The sequence below is a fragment of the Cryptomeria japonica genome, chromosome 6 (assembly GCF_030272615.1).
Source record: "Cryptomeria japonica chromosome 6, Sugi_1.0, whole genome shotgun sequence".
Classification (NCBI taxonomy): Eukaryota; Viridiplantae; Streptophyta; class Pinopsida; order Cupressales; family Cupressaceae; genus Cryptomeria; species Cryptomeria japonica.
The window spans coordinates 509,542,150-509,564,441 of record NC_081410.1 but is presented as its reverse complement, the minus strand read 5'-3'; positions in this window follow the sequence as shown (position 1 = coordinate 509,564,441).

The window sequence follows — 22,292 nt, the reverse complement described above, 5'->3', positions numbered from 1 at the left end:
TGGCTTCAAGATGCCCTAATAGACATTCTAGAATAACAGAAGAAGCTAGAAGGACATACAAACCTAATCCTGAATATCAGAGATACAGATTTAAGAAAAACAAAGATAAATCTTGTTACATTGCTGATGAAGGTGTGACTGATGATTCTGATGAAGATTCAGTAGACAACAGATGGGTCTTTGTTGCTATAACAGAAGATTAACTGGTACCTATTGCTCAACCGGTAGAACAAGCCCTAGCAGCTAAGTGGAATCAAAGGATGAATGGATTATTGACTCAGGATGCTCACATCACATGACTGGAGACAAAGGTAAATTCTTGAACTTTCAAGAATACAATGGAGGTTTAGTAAGATTCGAAGATGACAAAGCCTGTTTAATAAAAGGTAAGGGTTCAATATCTCTTGATGGTAAACATTACACTGACAATGTTTACTATGTTGAACGATTAAAACATAATCTTTTAAGTGTTGGTCAATTAGTTGAGAAAGGTTTTCAGTTACAATTTAAAAATGGAGAATGCAAAATCATGAATAGAACTGGTTTGGAAATTGCAACCAGTAATCAGACTAGAGGTAATATCTTTCATTTGAATAATAGTGAAAAGGCATGCTTAATTGCTCATATAGATGAAAGTTGGCTATGGGATAAAAGACTATGTCATGTAAATTTTGATTGCATGGTAAAAATTAGTACTTCTAAGGTAGTTAGAGATCTACCTAAAATTGTGAAACCTCAGAATACAATTTGCAAGGAATGTCAATTTGGAAAACAAGTTAGAGCTAGTTTCAAAAGTATTCCAGAAAAATCCAATAATGCTCTTGATTTAATTCACACTGATTTATGTGGTCCGGCTAGAACTAAAAGCTTACAAGGTGATAGATATTTTATGCTAATTATTGATGATTATTCTAGAATGTGTTGGGTTACTTTTCTCAGAGAAAAATCAGAAGCACTTGGGAAGTTCAAACTATTCAAAGCAATGGTTGAAAATGAAACTGGTAAGAAAATAAAATGTTTAAGATCAGATCAAGGAGGAGAATTCACATCCAGAGATTTTAATACATTATGTGAAGTAAATGGAATCAAAAGACAGTTATTAGCACCTCAGACACCAAAACAGAATGGAGTTGTTGAAAGAAAAAAACAAAACTATTTTGGATGCAGCAAGAAGTATGTTATCATAAGAAAATCTACCACGTGTACTGGAGAGACGCAGTAAGCACTATTGTCTATACATTCAACAAAGTTCACATCAAAGGTGAAACCGGTAAGACTCCTCATGAACTATGGTTTGGTAATACTCCTACTCTTAAGTATTTCAGAATTTTTGGAAGTAAATGTTATATTAGAAGAGATGAGTATATTGGCAAGTTTGATCCTAGAAGTGATGAAGGAATATTTCTTGGTTATTCATCTAAGAGTAAAACTTATAGATGTTTTAATAAAAGACTACAAAAAATTGTTGAGAGTACAAATGTAAAGATTGATGAACAATTCAGAGGAACTTCAAGGTATATAGACTCTGAATCGGTAACATAAATTATGACAAATGAACCAACAGTAAATCCACCGATACAGAATGATGATCCAGTTACTCCGGTATCATCAAAGGATACCACAATAATTGAAGAACAACAATAGACTAAGACACCCCGGTATGTAAGACTGAATCATTCTGAAGATCAGATAATTGGAAGCAAATTTAAAGGAGTCATGACAAGAGGAAGATTGGCAAATGAAGAGGTATGTCTTATTTCTCAAATTGAACCATTATCTATCAATGAGGCATGTGAAGATAAATTCTGGATTAAAGCTATGGAAGAAGAATTAGGACAAATTGAGAAAAATAATACTTGGACATTAGTTCCTCGACCTGAAAATAAAAATGTAATTGGAACCAAATGGGTATTTAAAAACAAACTCAATTAAGATGGTAAGGTTGTCAGGAATAAAGCAAGACTAGTGTGTAAGGGATATTCTCAGAAAGAGGGAGTTGATTACAATGAAACCTTTGCACCGGTAGCCAGAATTGAGGCAATTAGATTATTCTTGGCCTTTGCAGCTCACAAGGATTACAAAGCTTATCAAATGAATATTAAATGTGCATTTTTGAATGGAGATCTTGAAGAAGAAGTCTATATTGAACAACCTGATGGATTTTCTTTGATAGATAACAATGATATGGTTTGCAGATTAAGAAAAGCTCTATATGGACTAAAACAAGCTCCAAGAGCCTGGTATGCAAGATTGGATAAGTATCTTTTAAAAATTGGTTTTACTAAAGGAAATGCAGATAGCAATTTATATTACAAAGTAACTAATGATGACATCTAGATTATGGAAGTATTTGTTGATGATATAATCTTTGGAGGAGAATTTGGATTATGCAAAGAATTTTCTCTTAAAATGCAGCATGAATTTGAAATGTCTATGATTGGAGAAATAAAATTCTTTTTAGGATTGCAAATTTTATAGACTGATAAAGGCATATTTCTGAGTCAATCTATGTACTTGAAAGAACTACTTAAGAAATTTGGGATGGAAAACTCTAAACCGGTAAGCACACCTATAATACAAATGACAAATTATCTCAAAGGGATGAATCTACACCTGTCAATCCAACTAGATACAAATCTATGATAGGAGGTTTACTGTATTTGACACAAACCAGACCTGATATTATGAATGCAGTATGTATAGTTTCTAGATTTCAGAGTAATCCTAGGGAAAATCATGAATCAACATTAAAAAGGATTTTTCGTTACTTACAAGGCACAACAAATCTTGGATTATGGTATCCTAAAGATGAAAATTTTGATCTATATGCATACACAGATGCAAATTGGGCAGGAGATGTGGATGATAGAAAAAGTACCACTGGAGGAGCATTCTTTCTTGGAAAGAGATTAGCTTCTTGGTTAACTAAGAAACAAAGTTGTACATCTTTATCAACAGCAGAATCAGAAAATGTTGCAACAACAACAAACTGTACACAGGTACTTTGGCTTAAGCAAATGTTGAAAGACATAAAGGTAAAATGCAAGGAAACTATTACTATATATTGTGATAACACTGCAGCAATTGATATATCTAAGAATCTAGTATTACATTCTAAAACAAAACATGTTTCTATCAAACTAAATTTTCTAAGGGAAAAAGTTGAAGAAAAGGAAATAAAACTGGTTTATGTGAATACTAAAGAATAGCTTGCAAATATTTTTACAAAACCTTTTCCTAAGGAAACTTTTGAGTATCTCAGAGATCAGCTCGGAGTCTTACCTCCACCGGTAGAGACTTAGATAGTTGATGATTGTCATCAACCAGCAGAATTAAATGGACAAATCTTTTATTCTGGTATTTGATGAGGAAGCTACTTCTAAGGGGGAGTAGTTGGTATATTGAATTGGTTGGTATTTTGTATGAACTTGACCTTTTTGTGACTTCGGCATTTGATGTCAAAGGGGGAGAGATATATGGAAAAACACTAAGCAAAGATATATGGAAAAATGCATTAACTTTTTGAGGAGAGATTGGTATTGAAAATAAATCTTTGAATAAACACATATTACTCCCAGGGGGAGAATTGGTTTTTGTACTTGGCATTTCTATTTTGGCACTTTGATGTTTTTCCATCTTGTGTTGCCATCAATGCCAAAGGGGGAGATTGTTGGTATTTTGGTATGGTTTTTTCATTGATGTCAACATCTACTAAATACACCTACTTTGGAGATCTAACAACATTCACCGGCAATCAGTAAACTGTTCAAATAGTCACCGGTATATGGTTAACTAGCAGGATATAATGTTCACCGGTACTTGCAATGACATGGAAGACACTTGGTAATGTTGAAGACATCATGTGGACACTTTTCTTTGAAGTAATAATGATTCGTATATTCTTATTTGCATATTTGCTTTTACCGGCAAATATGTCCATGTTATCTAGGGTTACACCAGCAGGTTTATCTTTTCCAGATCAGCATGACACGCTATGGAAATGATTTATTATTGTTGTAAATGCATTAAGCCAACATGTTCCATCAGTTATTGCATCGGATATTGTATTATTTGTAAAATGCTTTATTGTAATATCTTGTAGAGCCGACCTACTAAAATTGGTCTTAGGGTATGGTATAAATGTAAGATCTTATTTGTAAGATCATGTGTGGAATGCAAAAAAGATTTAAGGAAGGATATATGTGAGATCAAGCAGAGATATACATGAAGAAATCATTTGAAGGTGAAGTTAGGTTTCTATAGAAGCCTATCAGCATTACACCGGTACTGAATCCAGCATATGAAGATGCTATTTTGTGTAGTACATTCTCATTGGATTTAACCATCCAACTGTAGTCAATGTGACTCCCATTTGTGTTTGAGCAGTGAGCTAGGCTGTTGGCCTTTCTGCATGTGCAGACCCCTTTTGTACACTTACTATCTGCAGTAGTAACATCTGATTGTGGGTAAGGTTTTCCACCATGGTTTTTCCCCTTACAGGGTTTCCACATACAAATATTTGTGTCATGTGTTGTGGATGACTTCATGTTTATGTTTCATGCATTAATTCTTACCAGTATAGCAATTTTCTGTTAACACTGTTTACTGGCATACTTAATTGTCTTACCGGTACTAAGCATTAAGCTGGTTAATATGATTTTGGTTTGAATTTATTAGACAACTGATTCACCCCCCCCTCTCAGTTGTCCCTAAGACCTACAACGTGTTGGAAGATATGCTCTGTATGTACGTCATGGATCACCAGACCAGATGGGAAGAGTATCATCCTTTGGTAGAGTTTTCTTATAATAATGGGCATCACACTTCTTTAGGGATGTCACCTTATCAGGCTTTGTATGAAAGACCTTGTAGGACACCCTTGAGTTGGGACCGCATAAAGGATAGAGTAGCTATGGGTCTTGAGATAGTCTGGGATATGGAGAAGTAGATGGATTTGATTAGACAATGCCTTAGAGAGGCACAAAATAGACAGAAGAAGTATGCAGATGTGAAGAGGATAGATCATAGCTTCATGGTTGGGGACAAAGCCATCTTGAGAGTGCAACTACATAAGAGTCTAATCCATTATGTAAAGGGTTCTAAGCTCATACCTCTCTTTGTTGGACCATTTGAGATCCTTGAAAGGATAGGACCAGTTCCATATCATCTAGGTTTGCCACCTAGCCTATCACACATCCATGGTGTGTTTCATGTGTTTGTACCAAGGAAGTATATTTATGATGAGTCTCATATTATATATTGAGATGCCTTGCAGATGGATTCAGACGGGCAGTTGTCTTTGGAGCCCATTCGCATTTTGGCTTGCCAGATGCTGCCTCTTCGAGGTTGAGAGTTGGACCAGGTTAGGGTCCATTGAGATTGTTATGACGAGGCTACAACATCATGGGAGGATGCAGCATAGATGAGATCTCAGTACCCCCATATTTTTCATGAAATCCAGGAGGAAGTTCATGCCTAGAGGGGGAGGGTGTGAGGCCCTTCCCTGAGCCGTCATAGCATTGCAGTTATTTTTCATATTGAACCTATTATTAATACTTTATTTTGATGCATTATGGATATAGATTCTATATGATCTAGTAATTGGATAATATTGATATGATATATGCCATTTAATTCTAATTTGTAGTACTTTATTTATGATGTTAGAAAACATGGATGCATGCCTTATGAGTGATTGAATTTCATGATGATTATTATGATGCCTTTGAGTAAATTTTTTCATTTGGTTTTTATTGGATAATTGATAATTTGAATGTTATGATTTAAATTGTATGCAAAGTGTCTGAATTGTATTCTTTTCATATATTAATACTACATGTGAATATTTGGGATTACTAATGTGCAAAGTGAGTTGTGCAGGAAAACTAATCTATGTGACCATGGAAACTATTTAGAGAATCAACCTAAACCTATGTGCGTTTGTGAAGCCAAAGGTTGTCTATTTGGAGAGACAACACCTCATATGTAATGTGTTTTATTTGTAAATGTGAATGCTTGAATGCGTGTTTAATTTGTATTTCTTAAATTTGTTAATTCCAAAAATGGACATTGCCATGTGTATTAAAGTATTGTCTATTTTTATTGTGTCACTTGACACTTGTGTTATGAAGTGAGTTGGCAATGACATGTCCCTTGGAGGGAATTTGTATAACCAATGCATTATTCAAAAAAAACTTAGTGTTGTCCCAATAGAGTCTTGGATAGAGAGCCATTAGAATGGTCAACTCAAGTTTGACCCGTAGGTAAACTTTAGGTGAGTTTCTAGAGGGTCAAACTAACTCCTAAGGTTAGGTTTATGGAATTTTTGAAGGCCCATATGTTATACCTATTGGTAAAGGTAAATTTTAACCATGTAACCACTCACATGTGACTGTCAAGTCACCTCAAAAATTGACTTTTCCAAGATGGACGAAATTTAACTTTTGACGATTTCTCCTTGGTTAGACAACCTTCCATTTGAGTGATAGTTGCTCTTCCTCACCTTCTATTACCTTTTTCAATTTCCTTTTTCTGAAAGCATGTAAGAGGTTGGGAGGACCAACCTATGAGATCTCACATGCTTTCCAAGAGGTTGGAAAGTGTGCAAAGAGTCTACCTACGGAAAGGATTCAAACTTAGGATTTTGATCACCCACTCTCCAATCTTGGAGACCTAATGTTATTGTTGGAAAATTGATCTTAGTGGTTGCATTTCTAATTTTTGGGAAGAAAAGAGTAGTGGATTGGGCAGCTCTCCTTCAACTATTGCTCATACCATTTGTAGGAACAAAGGTTGGTAGTGTTTCTTCCTTGCATATTGAGTTCCATTGTCATTGTGAAGGAAAGATTGTTTGTGCATTTTGCTTTGTTGTTTATGTGGTTTGTGAAGCTGAGTGTTGGAGTTCTTTCTTTGTGTTTATTGTTATGTGTTGTATGGTTATATGTGTTTTGGGTGTTTCAAGGCCATAGTCGCCCTTGGGAGGGTAGAGTAGCCTTGGGGGTGAAGGGCTACTTGATAGCCTATGAGTGTAGAGACTCTCTTCTTAGAAGAGAGAGATACACAAGGGTTATGGGACCATTGTTGCATTATTTTTATGATTATTGGAAGGGGGTCATAAGGGGAGATATGAGCTTGTATGTCATGGGGGACATAAGGTTATTTTGGGATTAATATGTGACTTGTGATGATTATATTTTGGTAGCCTTGTAAAGGCATTAGTTCCTCTTTCTTGCAGATCTCCTCTAGGTACTTGGTCCACCTTCAACCCACAAAATTAGTCACTTGGTGACATTGTAAATCCTTGGGTTTGGAGTTCATGTGTTGATGAGTTCTTCTTGCTTTCGTGGTTGAGTTTTTTTGTAGCCTATTTAGCCTTGGTTCTCCTAGCTCGGGGGTGGCTTCATGTAAGCCTAGGTTGGGAGGTGAGCCTCCATGGTCACAACCTATAGGTTGTATTTGTTATTTTTCTTTCAAATAAAGTATGGAGAAAAGCCAAGTTCATGTGCAAGTATGCTATTTGGTTCATTGGGAATTAAAAAAAAAAAAATGTATTTTAACAAGCCCTCATTTTGTAGAAATGAAGAGGTTTGAGATTGTAACCTTGTTAATATTTTATTAAGGATTCAAAAGGGAAAAGAATATATGTTTGCTTTCCTGTATATTCATTTAAAGAAATCAAAGAAGCATTTGATTAGCATTCCTATATAGTTATCTATTACCTTGAAATGGAGTAGGAAATGTAATCTTATTTTCTGCTTTAATGTCTAATGAAAGAAAACAAATGCATGTAAAATTAAAAGGGTAGATAAACATTAAAATGAAATAGAGCTTTATCCCTTATTTAGTTTTATGTGTAAACTTTCTTAGAATAAAAAATAAATCTAGTATGCAATATAGAATAAAGCTACCTGCACTTCATTTATTTAATCTAATCATTTTTTGAAGTGTATTATGTTATATGTATAACTGTTAATAGAAAGGAATTTTATTTCTGAATGTAGGTTAAACAAAAAATATACTTCTTAAGTTTAGACTTAATTTACTCATTATTTGCATGTAGTTGTAATGATGGATAAATAAGAAAATAATATCCTATTGGTTAGGACAACAGATCTAGATACATGAATGTAAATTTTCATTGAATATATATATATATACTCATTTTTATTATACATCATTACATATAATATAGATTAGAAATGTAAATACTATTGTAAAATAAAACATTACTATTATATATGCTAATCTGAAAAATACATTGCTCAAGAAATGTTTAAAACTTATGCCTTCACATTTCATGTAGACAAGCATGTTGTTATAACAATCTAAACTGATTAATTAATAACCTGTTTTATAAATATAGATATATATATAAATGTTGCATTTAAAAAAAAGTACAGTGAGACTAAAATTTAAGCATGTATATGTACATGCATTTATTAACCATTTCTGATTCATTTAAATATAAATATAAATATACACATTCATATATATATATATATATATATATATATATATATATATATATATATATATATATATATATATATATGTATGTATGTATGTATATATATATATATGTATGTATATATATATATATGTATGTATATATATATATAAAAGGAAATAAACAAAAAAAAAGTATTTGCAAATAAAATAAAAAAATTATAATAAAAATAATAATTTCTGTGGCACTACGGGTCGAACCCACAGGGTGGCTTTGGTCACACTATGGGTTGTGACCCACAGGGGCATCTTCGGTCACCATTGTGGGCCGCGAACCATAGCGGCGGCTTCGATCACCGTTGTAGGCCGTGTCCCATAGGAGCGACCTCATCCGCACGTGGGTTGAGACCCACAACCGCCCCCCCCCCCCCCCCCAGCGCATTGTGGGTTGAGTTTTGTTGCCCCCTTCAATATCGTGCCCTGCCTTCAATTCGGCCCTGTGAAAAATATTATGGGCAAACAAAAAAAAATACATTAACCCTGACTTCGGTTAGGGGTTAAAGAAAGGAAGAAAGTATGTTATCTAAATAAAGAGAAAACACTAACTAGACTTAGGGTTAGGACTTAGGGTTAGGACAGTCCTAAAGTTGATGGAACCAACTATGGGATATGGAAGATAAGGATGGAGACACATCTAAATTGCATTGGTAAAGACATCTGGGAAGTTACAAAGAATGGTTATACTACTGTTGTAGCTAGTCAGACTGCTCCAACTACCTTAGCTATAGATGAGGAGAATGATTACAAAGCAAGAGAAGCACATTTGAGCACATTATCAGATCAACAAATCATGGGATTATCAGATAGGTCTACTACTAAAGCTTTTTGAGATCATTTGGAAACACTGAATGAAGGAGATTCCACAATCAAGATTGCAAAACTTGAAAGCTTCCGAGTCAGGTATGAACATCTGAAAATGGAAGAAGATGAAAGAATTTATGCTTTTATGGAAAGAGTAAATGAAATTGTTTTAGGTATTAAATGTTGTGGAGGAACCTTGAGTGAGGATGAAATTGTTTCAAAAATCTTAAGAGGATTGCCACCGGCATATAAAATGAAGGTTACTACTATAAATGAGTTGAGAATAATGCCTAATACATCAGTAACTAGGGATACATTGACTGGAAAACTTTCAGCTTTTGAAATTGAGGAATTTGGTCTTGTTGCTACTATAAAGATAGATTTGACCTTTAGAGCATCAACATCGTCTGCTCCATCATTTGACAAATCAGACTGGAAAGCTTTTTATGCAAGAGAACTTGAAGAAACTAGGAAGGAGAATGAAGAGCTTGAAGCACTATTTACAACAAAAATGCCAAAAGGTCTAGTTGGAAGTAAGTATGAAGGTAAAGCACCCTTTAAATGTTTCAACTACAATAAGATTGGTCATATGCCTTCAAGATGCTCTGATAGACATACTAAACTAAGAGAAGAAGCTAGAAGAACATACAAGCCTAATCCTGAATATCAGAGATATAGATTTAAGAACAACAAAGACAAATCTTATTACATTGCTGATGAAGGTGTGACTGATGATTCTGATGAGGATCCAGCAGACAATGGATGGGTTTTTGTTGCTATAATAGAAGATCAACTGGCACCTACTGCTCAATTGGTAGAACAAGCTGTAATGCCCCGCCAGGAACCCTAAAGGATAGCAACACAATAAGGCAACTAAAAGGCGCAATAAATTTTTTTTTTAAAGATTAAGGGAAAAATCATAACCTTGCTCAATAATTAACATAAGCGGAAGACTAACACTACATCCTAAAGGGTTACCAATGAAGATTACTTCAAAATAAAAATCACATCACAATATTAATCCAATCTTCCATTTAAATTACGGAAAGCCAATAACGATTAAATAATTCATATTCATAAATTGATCTTCAAAAGATAGGCTTACAAAATTACATCATACATACTTCCAAAGATTCATTTATACAAATAGAAAAGATAACTGAAACAATATACATCCCATGACTTAAATTACAATATTCCATAAAATTACATGGCTTCCATAGAACAATAAATTACAATTTTTACAAGCTGATGATACAATGACCACACGGCCTCAAAGTACGAAATCAAGAATATAAGTGCTACAAGAAGCACGAACCAAGATGCACCGGCGAAGCCAATCCTCGCGTGAAGGTAGGAACAAGATATCCGATGGGAAGTGGCACTACCACCCGACCATGTGATCCCATAATGGAACCACCCCACCGTGCTAGGAGATAGCAGACGACCCTCAAGCAAGCAAGAAAAGAACAACAGTACAGATGACTCCGCATTACACAAGTGACTCGACTCACAAAACACTAGCGACCCTAGAGAGAGAGTGTCATCACATGGCTTAACATGGTTACCCTAGGAAGGTCTCCATAGGTCCCGACCCCCATCATGGGTTATCCTGGTAACCTCTCCCAAACCCCCGGCTCCATCTAAGCATCATGCGGACCCTACCATCCTTTCGTGAAGACAAGGTGGTAGGTTTGCCATTCCAGGCCTTCCCAAACACCTTGAGCCTATACAAGCACTCAACCGTGTACAGGGTGTATTATCTTAATTAAATTAATAACTACCCACCCCCTAAACAATTATTAGGTTATCACTTAATAGCTGACTTTCGAGGGGTTATCCTGCCATCCACTTTGGGTGCGGCCCCCGCCCGAAAGCCACTCTCTCTACTAGGTCACTAACTGGATAAGGCTATCTATGAGAACTCTATGGTGGACTACAACCATAAATTATCCAGACATAACACAGGTGTAGGACTCACAGTCACAAACCCAGAGTTAACCATAAGGGACATATCACATAAAAGCCCACTTCCTCAAGGTTTGAACAACGACACCTGACCAAGGGCAAACATCGACAACATAATGACCATTTTAAACATAATGCGACGACATTAAAACGACTAGACTGCAATGATAAAAACACTACAAACAATCTTTCGTTGAGCAGTCAACATTTAAATCAAATTGAACCAACGTATACAAGCTATTATAAAATAATTCCAAAATAACATCTATTTGACGAATACAATCCTCATACAACTATTTTATAATACTTGGATAACAAACACCAATATTAAATTTAATCCGACTTTCCTTAATCCCAACATTACCACTAACCTCTAAATCATTTGATTTATTTTCACGATACCAATCAATTAATCCCCATTACTAAATCAAAATAATTACTCATTAATCTTAACATCATCGTAAACTATATTTAACACATTATTATTATTTAATATTAAATAATAACATATTGTTATTATTGTTAAAATAACAATATATTATTGCTTAATACTAAAACGAATAACGCGCATAGAATTTATTAAAAACCTTTAACATATTATTGTTATTTAATATTACATGATAACATATTATTATTTTTTTTAATAAAATAACAATATCTTATCATATAGTATTAAATATACCATAACACTAATTATATTACTTACCACTAACTTAACTTTTTATCATTTTCGTTTTTTTTTAAAACTAACAAAAAAAACATTAAAATAAGCAATTTTTTAAAGCCCCGTGGGCCCCCACGAACCCACAGGCAGCAAGCGCTGCCTTTCCCAAACTGGGAAATGCAGCGAGCTGCATTCCCAGCTTGGGGAAAGCAGCGCTGCTGCCTTTTCCCACGCTGGGTATGCAGTGAGCAGGGGGAAAGGAAGGGAAAGGGGGGGTGCGTGGCTGGGTCGAGCCCAGCTCCCCGCCACCGCCCCCAACACAATTTAAATTTAAATTTAACAAATTAAATTTTATTTAATTTAACAGTTAAAAACCTTTACAAATAAAAACGACAGAGGATTAAATAGAACAGAAACTCAGACACAGACAGAGGTGAAAACCTCTGTCAAACACAATAAATAAAATTAAACTCCCAGCCATCAAGTTTATCAACATACAAACAAACAAAATTAACTTAAAAGGAGTCACAATTTTACCAGCAATCACCAATTTTCTGAGACAAAACAGGGGCATTAATATTTCATTCAAATTTGCCCAGTTTGCTTTAAAAGTTTAATTAAATGGGAATAGACTAAATCCCCAAACCCCAATTGAAACTATTTGTTTCAAATCAAGCATGAACAAGGAATTTTAACTCATAACTATCATTTTTAAAACTGGAAATTTTTAGGGGAGATATTTTATGAATGCTTGGCAAAATTTTGCCAGCATAACACTACCAAAATCCATCAAATTCCTAATTACAAACAGCATGATAAACCAAGAAATTTCTTGCATAGCAAAGATGAAACATTAAGAATTCAGTTAAGGAAACTACATGGGAAGAAATTAAGTTTAAATTTGATAACCAAAATAGTTGAATTCTTCCTCCATAACCCATAACAAACAAACACTTCAAGATTTTAAACAATTAACAGCAAGAGGAAGGAAAGCAATGATTTTTTTTTGTTGCAATAAGCAAGGATTCAACCAACCTTTTGATTTCCAAGCAAGAATCCCAACTGGTTCACACCCAAATCCACCCTTCAAGCCAAGTTTCCAAAATTTCTTTCTCCTCCTCCAAAATAAGCATAACCCCCAAAATCTCCTCCAAAATGGCTTAGTAAGAAAAATCTCTTAACCTAATTTTCTAGGTTGCCCAAAATTTCTATAAACAAAAAATATTAAAATTCCCCATTGACTTTCTTTTCTTTTTCTATTTTTCTTTTTTCAAATTTCTCAAAACAATAAATGAAAAATTCCCTTTTTTGAAAATTACATTTTCATAAGTAGCAATTTAATCAATTTTTCTACTAAATAGGAAAGCAATGAGTTAACTTAATTGAATATATTTAAAAGCAATTAACTAATCTATTCCATTTCTTTCGTTGGATCTAAACACGATTTCTTTTCCAAATAAGCAACTAACAGTTAAAATTTAATAACTAATCAATTTCGCTTGATTCAAAACATAAGGCATAATAAGGAATGAATCGCTCAAGTCAACAATAATGACAACTTAAACTTAAATAATTAACCGAACCACAAGGCACGCAAATCGAGGAAAAGTAAAAAGACTCGAAATTCAGACAAAAGGGATGAACGACCGACTGACGGCACTCACAATAACAGACTGAGGTAAGGACTAGGGTCAAAAGCTATCTCCTCCACTCCCATCGGACATATAAGGCACGCTCAGACCTGTGAAGCCAGGTGGAGACGATACCCCGTACCTACCCGGTACTTGTACCTGCAATATCCTGCATCACCGAAGCACACATACATGCATATAGATATAGAATACATGACACGCACACCGATGAAGGAGAATCGCGACGTTCCCTATCTCATCGAAACGAGTGAAGGAAAATCGTCCCCTTGCATCCAATACAATAGCAAACACGCAACATATATATATGACACGTCAACTAGATAAAGTAAAATGTCAGTACGAGCAATAATCCACGAAACACTAGAAATCATCAATACTGAAATACTGAAAGTAACTCATGCATCCAATATCCAGATAAACATGATATAATATCAAATACGTCTGGAAAATGACGAGCAATCAAGTGCCAACTGAAAAGTAAACTGAAACACAAAATCAGTCTAATAAGTCCGATCAAAACGGGGTACTACATTCTCCCCCACAAAACTAGGCTTACTCCTGGAAGCCTAAAACAGATAAGGATAGAGCTCTCTCATCTTCGCTGCATCCTCCCATGTCGCCGAGGTCTCATCATTTGGGTCCCATAGGACCCTTACCTGGTCGATGGTGCGTCCCCTAAGGGTCAAATCCCGACGCTGAAGAATGCGCACGGGCTCCATAGAAAGCTGCCCGTCCTCGACCTCCAAAGCGTTCCAATCAAGAACATGAGTCACATCTGGGTGATAAGGCCGAAGAACTGAAACATGAAAGACATCGTGGATGCGGGATAGACTCGGTGGCAAAGCAAGACGGTAGGCAACAGGTCCTATCCTCTCAAGGATCTCAAACGGGCCAACAAAACGAGGTGCCAACTTAGAACCCTTTCCATAACGGATCGGACTCTTACGCGGACGCACTCTCAAGAATACACGGTCGCCAACAGAAAACTGACGATCTACCCTGTGAGCATCTGCATACTTCTTCTGCCTATCCTGTGCAGCTACCAAATGCTCACGAATCCGCTCTACCTGCTGCTCCATCTCTCGAAGGATATCCGGGCCTATGAGCACCCTGTCCTCTAACCGATCCCAACTCAACGGAGTACGGCAAGGACGACCATACAAAGCCTGAAAGGGTGACATACCTATGGAGCTATGATATCCGTTGTTATAAGCAAACTCCACAAGATAAATATAGTCCTCCCAACGCGACTGCTGGTCCATAACATACATGCGAAGCATGTCCTCTAAAACCTGATTCACACGCTCAGTCTGACCATCCGTCTCTGGGTGATAAGCTGAACTGAAGTTCAACTGAGTTCCCAAAGCATGCTGAAGTGAGGTCCACAATGCTGAGGTAAAGACTGGATCTCTATCAGAGATTATCCACCTCGGAATCCCATGCAATCTCACCACATCCTCCAAGAAGACACGAGCCACCACTGCTGCTGTATAGGAAGCTCGGATAGGAACAAAATGAGCAACCTTCGTCAACCTGTCAACAATGACCATGATGGCATCATGACGACGTGAAGAAACAGGCAACCCAACAATGAAATCCATGGAAATGATGTCCCATTTCCAATCCGGTACTAAATTAGGCTGTAAAAGCCCTGCTGGGTGCTGATGCTCCGCCTTCACTCGCTGACATTCCAAACACTTCGACACAAAATCGGCAATGTCACGCTTCATACCAGCCCAATGATAAATCTGTCTAAGATCTGCATGCATCTTCTTGACACCTGGGTGTGCCGAATAAGGTGCACGATGGGCCTCAGTCATGATCAAAGTGCGAAGACCCTCCAAAGGAGGTACATAGATCCGACCAAGATGACGTAGAATGCCATCCGCCTCAAGACTATACCCAGCGAATCTACCCTCTAAGGGCCTTCCGGACTCCAACACGGCTCTAACATCCTGATACCAAGAGTCCTGAGGAAGAACTCCAAGAATTCTCTGACTCAAGTCCACTCCAAGGGACAAAGCTGAAACTTCATGCCGCCTACGACTCAAGGCATCAGCCACTACATTCTCCTTCCCCTGAATATATCGAACCTCAAAATCATACTCGCAGAGGAATTCCATCCACCTTCGCTGTCGAGCATTCAAGTTCGGCTGCGTGAAGATATATTGCAAACTGCGGTGATCACTATGCAGCTCAAACCGACGCCCTAACAGAAAGTGACGCCACCTAACCAACGCATGCACTACAGCTGCCAACTCCAAATCATGAACTGGATAGTTCAACTCGTGGTCCTTGAGTTTGCGAGACTCATAGGCAACCACACGTCCATCCTGCATAAGCACCGCACCTATACCTTCTAAAGAGGCATCTGTGCATACCATAAACTCTCTGGATGGATCAGGGACTGCCAAAATCGGAGCACTAACAAGGAGTTCCTTCAAGGCACGAAACGCTGACTCACACTGCTCTGACCAAACAAACTTCTTCCCTTTCCTCTGAAGAGAAGTAATCGGGTGACCTATACGGGAAAAATCCTTAACAAAGCGGCGGTAATATCCGGCCAATCCCATAAAGCTCTGAACCTCTGAAACATTGGTCGGCGCTGGCCAATCCACGATGGCTTGGATCTTCGAAGGATCCACAGATACACTCTCTCCTGAAACCACATGACCAAGATATTTCACCTCAGTCTGGAAGAAATCACACTTCGCCAAATTGGCATAAAGTTGATTCTCCCTCAAACACTGCAAAACTAGACGCAGGTGACCCTCATGCTCTTCCATAGATCTGGAATAAATCAATATATCATCCAAGAACACAAGGACAAAATGATCCAGGTATGCACGGAAAACCCCATTCATGAGGCACATGAAAACTGAAGGCGCGTTTGTCAACCCAAATGGTACTACTATGAACTCATAGTGACCATAACGAGTGCGAAACGCTGTCTTATGAATGTCTGCATCATGAATGCGCAACTGATGGTACCCGGATTTCAGATCAATCTTAGAGAACACCATGGCTCCCTTCACCTGATCGAAAAGATCGTCAATACGAGGCAACGGATATCGATTCCGGATGGTTACCTTATTCAGCTGTCGGTAATCAATGCACAACTGAAGAGAACCATCTTTCTTCTTTATGAAGATAACAGGCGCACCCCAAGGAGAGACACTAGGACGAATGAATCCCTTGGCCAACAATTCTTCCACCTGCAACTTCAACTCACTCAACTCCTGAGTAGTCATCCGATATGGAGCTCTCGAAATAGGTTCTGCACCAGGAACCAAATCAATGCGGAAATCTATGTCTCGCTTCGGAGGCATACCAGGAATCTCCAAAGGAAACACATCAGCAAACTCTCGAAGAATAGGGTGACCATCAAGAGCGATTTCTCGACTCTCTCCCTCATCCATATCCTCAAGAGTTACTGCAAAAAGCTGACATCCTCTACGCATACACCGCTTAAGTTGCATAGCGGAAATCATACGTAAGGATATCGATCTCTGAACTCCAACAATCCCCACTTTCCTGCCATGGTCATCTAAACACTCTACTGTCTTCTGACGACAGTCCACATGAGCACTGTGAGATGATAACCAATCCATCCCCAACACTACTCCATAGGATCCCAAAGGAATGACACGAAGGTCAACAGAAGTCACAAAGGGACCTAGATCCAACTCACAACTAGGAACAAAGGCATCTACGACCACGCGCACCCCGGTAGCCAACTCTACCTGCCACCTATCCGCCTGCTTAGCAGACGTGAGTCCACACCGCTCCACAATGGACGAAGAAATAAAAGAATCCGATGCACCGGAGTCAAAAAGTACTAAGATAGGGATACCACACAACACACCTGCGGCCTCAATAACTGTCCCCTGATGCTCAGCCTGGCAGTTATCAACCGCTGCAAACACTCTGTGGGTCCTACCGGCATCCCCTACTGTAGGCTCTGATGCAACTGGCCCCTAATTCCCTGTCTGGTGGATACGCTGAGGACACTGCACGGCTATATGACCATACTGCCCACAAGAGTAGCAAGCTCCTCTACCAGGTCCTCTACCTCCAGTCGGCCCACTGGACTGCTAAAAGCTTCCCCTACTAGGGGCCTGTGATGCACTCTGAGAAGACTGTCCTGGAAAACCCTGTTTGCTCCTCCGCCAGTTCCTGTTTCTTCTATGAGGAGGGTTGCCACCCTGCTGGCCCTGAGACTGTTTCGGTTTCTGCTGCTGCGGTTGCTGTTGCGGCTGCTGCTGCTGTCCACCCTTAGCGGGTGCCTGAGGAGTCCTGAATGGTGCCGCTGACTGGGACTGATTCCCACGAGCTCTGTTCCCACTGGAAGGAACACTCCCTATCTGAACTCCTGCCTGTCCACCATGCGCACGGATGAGGTTCTGCTCAACCAATCTGGCTTTCGCCACCGCTGCCTCCACTGAAACTGGCTCAAAAACTCTAACCCCTCCACTAATGCGGTCGTTAAGACCTCTCAAGAAATGCTGTACGAGCATAGCCTCATCGTTGCCAATCCCGGCATACTGCTTCAGCTCATAGAATCTATGCTCGAACTAGTCAACTGACATACCAAACTGTCGCAATGAATAGAACTCATCTGCCCGAGTCTGTCTCCACTGCGGTGAGAGAAACCGTGCTCTGAACCTCTCTAAGAAGATCTCCCAAGAAACAGTATTGATATTCAGACCAATCTTCTCCTCCTCTAACTTCCACCATATAGAAGCAAAATCATCGAGACGCATGATCGCACATCTCGCTCGGGTGTTGCTACTGTATGGAAACATAGCGAAACACCTATCCAAACTAATCAACCAAGTCTCTGCCTCGAGACCTGTGCCTCGACCATCGAAGAAAGGAGGGTTGGTCCTCAAAAGATCCTTGATGTGACTCGAGGGAGCTGAATCATGACCAACTGGAACCTCTCTCCTCCTAGGAGACCTCTCTCTCTCTCTCTCCTCTGAAACATGCTGATATGACTCCCCAACCTGAGCATGGATGGGCTGCTCACCTTCAGGCCTGGGGCCTAGCCTAGCTAGAACTTCCTGAAACATCTGCCTCAGCTCTTCCCTTTCGGGAACGGACTCTTCTACATGCGGTAATTCCTGATGCACTGACTATTCCTGATCCACACTCACATGAGCAGGAGGTGGTGAAGGACTATGGCGGTCTGAACCTCGGCCCCGTCTCCCACCTCTACCTCTATTGCGGCCACCGACACGGCCAACACCCCTAGCTTTCCTAACCATGACCAAAACTGCAAAAGAGAAAACGGTTCAGATCAATGACAAGGATATAGCAAGGGAAATCCAAACACTAAGATCTACACACAAGGTCAAACTGAATGGGCTCACTACAATCCCAGAGTACCCAATGTTGAAACATGGGCTCTGATACCAAATGTAATGCCCCGCCAGGAACCCTAAAGGATAGCAACACAATAAGGCAACTAAAAGGCGCAATAATTTTTTTTTTTAAAGATTAAGGGAAAAATCATAACCTTGCTCAATAATTAACATAAGCGGAAGACTAACACTACATCCTAAAGGGTTACCAACGAAGATTACTTCAAAATAAAAATCACATCACAATATTAATCCAATCTTCCATTTAAATTACGGAAAGCCAATAACGATTAAATAATTCATATTCATAAATTGATCTTCAAAAGATAGGCTTACAAAATTACATCATACATACTTCCAAAGATTCATTTATACAAATAGAAAAGATAACTGAAACAATATACATCCCATGACTTAAATTACAATATTCCATAAAATTACATGGCTTCCATAGAACAATAAATTACAATTTTTACAAGCTGATGATACAATGACCACACGGCCTCAAAGTACGAAATCAAGAATATAAGTGCTACAAGAAGCACGAACCAAGATGCACCGGCGAAGCCAATCCTCGCGTGAAGGTAGGAACAAGATATCCGATGGGAAGTGGCACTACCACCCGACCATGTGATCCCATAATGGAACCACCCCACCGTGCTAGGAGATAGCAGACGACCCTCAAGCAAGCAAGAAAAGAACAACAGTACAGATGACTCCGCATTACACAAGTGACTCGACTCACAAAACACTAGCGACCCTAGAGAGAGAGTGTCATCACATGGCTTAACATGGTTACCCTAGGAAGGTCTCCATAGGTCCCGACCCCCATCATGGGTTATCCTGGTAACCTCTCCCAAACCCCCGGCTCCATCTAAGCATCATGCGGACCCTACCATCCTTTCGTGAAGACAAGGTGGTAGGTTTGCCATTCCAGGCCTTCCCAAACACCTTGAGCCTATACAAGCACTCAACCATGTATGGGGTGTATTATCTTAATTAAATTAATAACTACCCACCCCCTAAACAATTATTAGGTTATCACTTAATAGCTGACTTTCGAGGGGTTATCCTGCCATCCACTTTGGGTGCGGCCCCCGCCCGAAAGCCACTCTCTCTACTAGGTCACTAACTGGATAAGGCTATCTATGAGAACTCTATGGTGGACTACAACCATAAATTATCTAGACATAACACAGGTGTAGGACTCACAGTCACAAACCCAGAGTTAACCATAAGGGACATATCACATAAAAGCCCACTTCCTCAAGGTTTGAACAACGACACCTGACCAAGGGCAAACATCGACAACATAATGACCATTTTAAACATAATGCGACGACATTAAAACGACTAGACTGCAATGATAAAAACACTACAAACAATCTTTCGTTGAGCAGTCAACATTTAAATCAAATTGAACCAACGTATACAAGCTATTATAAAATAATTCCAAAATAACATCTATTTGACGAATACAATCCTCATACAACTATTTTATAATACTTGGATAACAAACACCAATATTAAATTTAATCCGACTTTCCTTAATCCCAACATTACCACTAACCTCTAAATCATTTGATTTATTTTCACGATACCAATCAATTAATCCCCATTACTAAATCAAAAGAATTACTCATTAATCTTAACATCATCGTAAACTATATTTAACACATTATTATTATTTAATATTAAATAATAACATATTGTTATTATTGTTAAAATAACAATATATTATTGCTTAATACTAAAACGAATAACGCGCATAGAATTTATTAAAAACCTTTAACATATTATTGTTATTTAATATTACATGATAACATATTATTATTTTTTTTAATAAAATAACAATATCTTATCATATAGTATTAAATATACCATAACACTAATTATATTACTTACCACTAACTTAACTTTTTATCATTTTCGTTTTTTTTTAAAACTAACAAAAAAAACATTAAAATAAGCAATTTTTTAAAGCCCCGTGGGCCCCCACGAACCCACAGGCAGCAAGCGCTGCCTTTCCCAAACTGGGAAATGCAGCGAGCTGCATTCCCAGCTTGGGGAAAGCAGCGCTGCTGCCTTTTCCCACGCTGGGTATGCAGTGAGCAGGGGGAAAGGAAGGGAAAGGGGGGGTGCGTGGCTGGGTCGAGCCCAGCTCCCCGCCACCGCCCCCAACACAATTTAAATTTAAATTTAACAAATTAAATTTTATTTAATTTAACAGTTAAAAACCTTTACAAATAAAAACGACAGAGGATTAAATAGAACAGAAACTCAGACACAGACAGAGGTGAAAACCTCTATCAAACACAATAAATAAAATTAAACTCCCAGCCATCAAGTTTATCAACATACAAACAAACAAAATTAACTTAAAAGGAGTCACAATTTTACCAGCAATCACCAATTTTCTGAGACAAAACAGGGGCATTAATATTTCATTCAAATTTGCCCAGTTTGCTTTAAAAGTTTAATTAAATGGGAATAGACTAAATCCCCAAACCCCAATTGAAACTATTTGTTTCAAATCAAGCATGAACAAGGAATTTTAACTCATAACTATCATTTTTAAAACTGGAAATTTTTAGGGGAGATATTTTATGAATGCTTGGCAAAATTTTGCTAGCATAACACTACCAAAATCCATCAAATTCCTAATTACAAACAGCATGATAAACCAAGAAATTTCTTGCATAGCAAAGATGAAACATTAAGAATTCAGTTAAGGAAACTACATGGGAAGAAATTAAGTTTAAATTTGATAACCAAAATAGTTGAATTCTTCCTCCATAACCCATAACAAACAAACACTTCAAGATTTTAAACAATTAACAGCAAGAGGAAGGAAAGCAATGATTTTTTTTTGTTGCAATAAGCAAGGATTCAACCAACCTTTTGATTTCCAAGCAAGAATCCCAACTGGTTCACACCCAAATCCACCCTTCAAGCCAAGTTTCCAAAATTTCTTTCTCCTCCTCCAAAATAAGCATAACCCCCAAAATCTCCTCCAAAATGGCTTAGTAAGAAAAATCTCTTAACCTAATTTTCTAGGTTGCCCAAAATTTCTATAAACAAAAAATATTAAAATTCCCCATTGACTTTCTTTTCTTTTTCTATTTTTCTTTTTTCAAATTTCTCAAAACAATAAATGAAAAATTCCCTTTTTTGAAAATTACATTTTCATAAGTAGCAATTTAATCAATTTTTCTACTAAATAGGAAAGCAATGAGTTAACTTAATTGAATATATTTAAAAGCAATTAACTAATCTATTCCATTTCTTTCGTTGGATCTAAACACGATTTCTTTTCCAAATAAGCAACTAACAGTTAAA